We start from the raw sequence: 6,000 nt of genomic DNA, 5'->3' as shown, positions 1-6,000 counted from the left end.
GTCTTTGATTTATTATCTGAAATCTTTACTATACTTACTCATTAGGTCTAAAGCACATATGACAATTTAGCTATATTGAAATAAATTTTTGTAGCATTAGAAAAAATTCTACAGCCTATTAGAAGTGCCATGGAAACAAGGGAATAGAAAGGATGGGAGTAGAAATGAAAATGGGTACTGGGATTCCTAAAAAAAAATGTTAGGTGATCATTTTAAGCCTACCCACATGACTAAAGATGAGATTATTTCTTAGTACTTTGATTTTATGCACCTTTGATATTTTTAAAATTCCTTTTTAGAGACATCAATCATTTGCTTAATTCCCTTCTTTGATCTTGACCTCAGTTCAGAAGAAGAGCAGCATCCTGTACGAATGGGTTTTTGAAGTAGTTAAATGATGGCTTGGCTGCTGTGGCTAATAGTTCTAAGCACCTGGCTTCTTAGGACGGCCGTCTCTGGAGGAGGGTTATGAAACTGACCTGCAAAAGGACATGGCAGTGGTGAAAAATGTTCCTGCCCTTTCCTGCATTTTTATGATGTATATTAAAAGCTGAAAAATGCTTCTGCTCTTTCCTGCATCTTCGAGATACATTAAAAGGATCTCAAAAGTGGTTCATATTAGTAGATTAATGAGGCCGGGAAGTGGGCGGGTGGGGGGAGATTCCAGGTTTTTCAAAAAATATGAGAGCCCGTCTGATTTGGATTGGGAAAACTACTCTCGAGATCCTTCAACAGTTGCCATTGGAAAAGAAAGCACATCTTTTCGTCTTTGGGAAATCAATAGTGAGAGGGGGGAGTTAGGATTTTTGCCTTGGGCTGCAGAGGGTAGCAAATTGTTAGAGGTGGGTGCCTTTGAGTATATGATTTATTTTTATGGTCAGAAAAGGGAAGAGCTGCATTTTGCCTGGAGTGTCAGAATAACCCAACTGATCGTGAGTGTTGGATATACTGTACTATACATCCTGACCGAGGTGTCAGTATGGATCATTTACTGCTCTGCCTTTGGCTGCATAGTCACTTGGGCTCCTGCTGAAAATTACTACAGCAGGGATGAGGAAACCATGGCCCTCGGATGATGTTAATTCTAGTTCCCAGTATCCCTCATCACTGGCCAGGCTTCAGAGAGTTAAGGTTTAATTTATATACAGTTGTGTGTGGGGGGGGTGTTGCAGTTGGGGGAAATCATCCATTTCCCAACCATGAACTAAATATTTCACTTCTCATAATAGAGCAAAGCGCCATAAATTATACAAATACCAGTGCCCATAATATTGCTTATGCAAAGCTATAAGGGAAGTAGGCCAGCCCTCATTCCACATTCCACCAACACAACCACCTATGCCTCAGTTTCAATCAACATTCAAGCCGCGTAAAGCAAATGGGCTTTCCCCAACGCTTTCCTTCTGCTAAACAAAATAAGTTTTCGTTTCTTCTAAACCAAGGAAGAAGCTGGGAATTGAGGATGAGAAGAGAAACGGGGCTCATGCCATCTCCCTCATGCAGCCTGAAAATTAATTCGGCTCTCCGAGAATCTGAAAGGAATTCCAAAAAGAACCGAAGGGAAATTTGTATTAGGAAAATATTGCTACCTCTGAAAGTGATAAGTTGAAAAAAATATATCAAATTTGCATATAGTCAATTTTTATTTCGACTGTGAATATATTAAAGTTCAATATTTTCATTCAAATATTTATTTTCTCTCTACAAGTTCAACACTTGTATGTTTTATCCAGAGGTGGGTTCCTACCAGTTCGCACCTATTCGGTAGAACCGGTTCGTCAAATCTACCGAACCGGTTAGAAGAGGTCCCACCAGTGGACCCGGAAAGCAGGCCACACCTACAGAAGAGGTTCCAAAATTTTTTGAAACCCACCACTGGTCCTTGGATATGATTATTCTACACTATCATGCTCCTATTTATAAAGCTCAGTGCCTCTGTGAAAGGTAAGGATGACTACTGCGTTGTGGTGCAATCAGAACATTGCGTGTGTTGAAGTTGTTTTAAACGCAAACCAAAGATGCCTTTAAAAAAAACAAGTTTACATCATATTCTTATGCATGCCAGTGCTGTGTGTGAGGTAATTTAAGGTGGTTCTGACAAGTGTCGTCGGCATCTTCATATCCGGTCAAACGGGCGGCAAGCCACTCCCATCCGGTCACATGGGCGGAAAGCCACTCCCATCCGGTCACATGGGCGGCAAGCCATTCCCACAATGGAGGCCACACCCACAGAGTAGGTTCGAACAATTTTTGAAACCCACCACTGGTTTTATCCAACGTTATTCCAGGAGATTGTCTCTAAATTAGGAGCAGACCCACATCTTCTAGTGATCTTCTCAGAGCTTATATTTTTCTTTATGTTTCCCGACAGGAGAATTCCTAATTTGCCATTTGTAATTTTCAGCAGCTTTATATTTTTATCTCCTTTCTCACTGAATGCCTTACATGTGACTATATTTTAACATTTCCCCTTTTTCTTTTAAAAAAAAACAATAAAGCTTGATTGTGTTTCTGTCATGTGAGATTGGTCTACCTCCTACCTCCCAAAAGGAAGAGGGAAGAAGATCTGATTTCTATAACATCATATCACAATTGCGACATATCCAGCAGAATGTGCTTGGAATTTATTTCATTTTCTCCCTGTATCATTCTCAGTCTCTCTCTCTTTTTTTTAGTTTGCTAGAAGAGCAACAATGGTTATAGAAACCATATATGGGTAGCATATTAGGATTAGAATAGGTCCCACCTCTCCCATCCCATGATGACAAGTTACAATCGTTTTATTGTACAAGGCAGGAAATGGGACTAGGATATGTATTCAGAGAAAGTATCTCTGAGGGGAAATTTAAGACCTCTCATATTATAGTCTCAACCAATATAAAAACATTCAAGCACTCTTAAATGTTTTGACAATATGTCTTCCCTCAGTGATAGGTAGAAACTTTTTTCATCTTTATTAGTATTGATTTCAAAAAGTTAAAATAACAACTTATCGTAGATGTCTTTTATAACCTTTATCATATCCAGTATGTTCAAAACCTAAAATAAATGTCTATTCAAACATTTCTTCATATGAGGTGGACCGATTGAACCTCAAGAGTAGTTGTCTTTTCATAATGAAAAACCACATGATGTCCTTGACATTTGACTAAAATATAACCTACTATTGCAGTGGTGGGTTTCCAAAAATTTTCGAACCTACTCTGTGGGTGTGGCCTCCTTTGTGGGAGTGGCTTGCTGGTCATGTGACCTGGTGGGAGTGGCTTGCCGGCCATGTGTTTTCTCTCTCTCTCTCTCTCTCTCCTTCCCTCTCTCTCTGTCCCTTTTTCCATTTTTTCTTTCATCTCTCCCTCACTTTTTCTTTCTTTTTTTCTTTTTTCTTTATTTATTTCTTCCTTTCTCTTTCTCTTTCTCTCTCTGTGTAATTCTGTGTGTTTGTGTGTGTGTGTGTGTGTCAGTGGTGGGTTTCAAAAATTGTTGGAATCTCCTCTGTAGGTGTGGCCTGCTTTCTGGGCCCACTGGTAGAACCTCTTCTAACCGGTTCGGTAGATTTGACGAACCGGTTCTACCGAATAGGTGCGAACTGGTAGGAACCCACCTCTGCTATTATGGTTGTATGTTGTAACAGTCATAAAATAAATACAGTGGTCATAAAGTGAATAGCACAGTCATTAAATGAATGATGCGGTCATTAAGTGAACTAATTGTTTAGTTTGGAGGCAGTTTTTTCAAAAATTGAAGTAAATATCATTTTGGGGGATTGAGTTTTTTTTTTCCTGGCAAAGCTAAAGTAAACTAAAGTGACATGAAGTGCCAGAATTTAGAATCCAGGTCATAGGTTCTCTTTTTGGGGTCAGTTGTAACTTTGAATGCTCATTTAAGAGCCATCAAGAATTACCTGTAATTTGATTTTAAATGGCATTTCTTCTGAAGAAAGCTTACCAAATAAGTGTACCTTTAGATTTCTAACAAGAGTTCCTATGTTCAAAGAAGCTACTTAGGAATGTAGTATCTTTGATTGCGTGTTTGTTTACATTGTTGTATGCCATCCATTCCTATAGACTCTACACGAGCAAATCTGCAGTAGTGTTTGCCGGAACCCAACACACACACACACACACACACACACACACACACACACACACACACGTTTTTATTATGGCATAAATTCAATCTCCTGCCACCTCATTAGAGGACTTATTCAATCATAATGGACTTGGTTTCAGAGAAGAAGTGTTGGAACTAACATTTCAAAGGGCCTTGTCCTTTCTCTCTCTCTCCCTCCCTTCCATCTTCCTTCCTTCTGGCCATCCATCTTTATATGGCTGCTTATTTTTCACAGTGAACCAGAGGTGGGTTCCTACCAGTTCGCACCAGTTCGGTAGAACCGGTTCGTCAAATCTACCGAACCGGTTAGAAGAGGTTCCACCAGTGGACCCAGAAAGCAGGCCACACCTACAGAAGAGGTTCCAAAAATTATAGAAACCCACCACTGCAGTGAACGTAAGACAGTTCACAGCAAGTAATAAGAGCAACAACATAAAAATAGGTATCGTCCCACGCACCAAATCATCCATGCTATTAACTTCCAATGCTCAAGAGAAGAACCATAACTTTGTGGCTTGTCAGAAGACTAAAAGGAGAGACCTCCCCAAATCTCAGGTGTGAGTTTATTCCAACGGGATAGTTATGAAGAAGGTGTGCCTCTCGAGTTCTGAGATCCACTAAGTGGCATCATCTGAGGGAACTGACCTAGAGAATGCACTACAAAATGGTACAAAAATTATTTACAACAGTTTTTTTGATTGCCTTGACTATTAATCTTCCCAAGGAAGAGGATGAGTCACCTTGAAAAGAGTTGCTGGGAAGCTTTCGATTGACACAATAAAAGACATATATATATAAGATTTTTACAACCCCTGGTAAGCCCCAATTATGGGAGGAAGCTAACTGCTTCCATCATCTGTCCATCATCTGATGGACTCTTGTGTCATCTCGTCACAAGAGTCCATCACGACAGAAACCCAATATTTTTACTGTTGCCTTTGTTATATTTGTGTGTGTTTTTTTTAATTTGTGCTGATAAATAAATAAAGGGAGACTAGTATAGATCTATTTCAAGCTATTTAGCTCTCATCAGCTAGCCATACCCTTACTGGGATTTGAACCTGGGCTATATTACATACTAGGCAGACTTCTTAGCCATTAGGCCACAGGGTCTTATCCGTTATCAGCGATAACGTGGCCTAATGGCTAAGAAGTCTGCCTAGTATGTAATATAGCCCAGGTTCAAATCCCAGTAAGGGTATGGCTAGCTGATGAGAGCTAAATAGCTTGAAATAGATCTATACTAGTCTCCCTTTATTTATTTATCAGCACAAATTAAACACACACACACACACACACACACACACACATATATATATAGCCATGCAAATCACCATTGTGCAGGCTTAAGCAGGAGTTTGTATCTGAGCCCTGTTAGACTTGAGAAAAGTCTTCCTCTGACAGTGCTTTGGGAATCTCCTCTATTCTTGTGCTAGCTGCATCAATTCATTCACTTTCAGAAAAATCTCTAGCATGACCCGATTCATATGTATTTCCTTCTAACAGAACAAAAGATTTTTCATGCTGAGCAGTCTTACTGTTTGGTTGATTTATCCACTTACAGGAGGCATTTTTTTTTTATTTTGTCCTTTCCCCTCCCCTACAAAAATAATTTAAGAAATCATTTAAATCTTTTGGACGTACAGTTTCTAGTTAAAAATTCCAAATTACTGGTATTAGATCAGCACGAATGCAGCAGGCGAGAGTTGCTAGTGATTTCAACACTTTTTATTTTCAGCAAAATGTGACTGCGCTCTGCCGGCTGGGCTGCCGGAGGTCGCCCTTTAAGGAGCTCCAAGCAGCCCCCCAGTCAATGATAGCAGTTCAAATTCCCCATTGTTGGGATAGCCAATCCACAGCGAGCATGACAACTTATGTAGATTCTAGCCAATC

Source organism: Thamnophis elegans, chromosome 1 (genome assembly GCF_009769535.1).
Source record: "Thamnophis elegans isolate rThaEle1 chromosome 1, rThaEle1.pri, whole genome shotgun sequence".
Taxonomy (NCBI): domain Eukaryota; kingdom Metazoa; phylum Chordata; class Lepidosauria; order Squamata; family Colubridae; genus Thamnophis; species Thamnophis elegans.
This window is presented reverse-complemented; position numbering follows the sequence as displayed.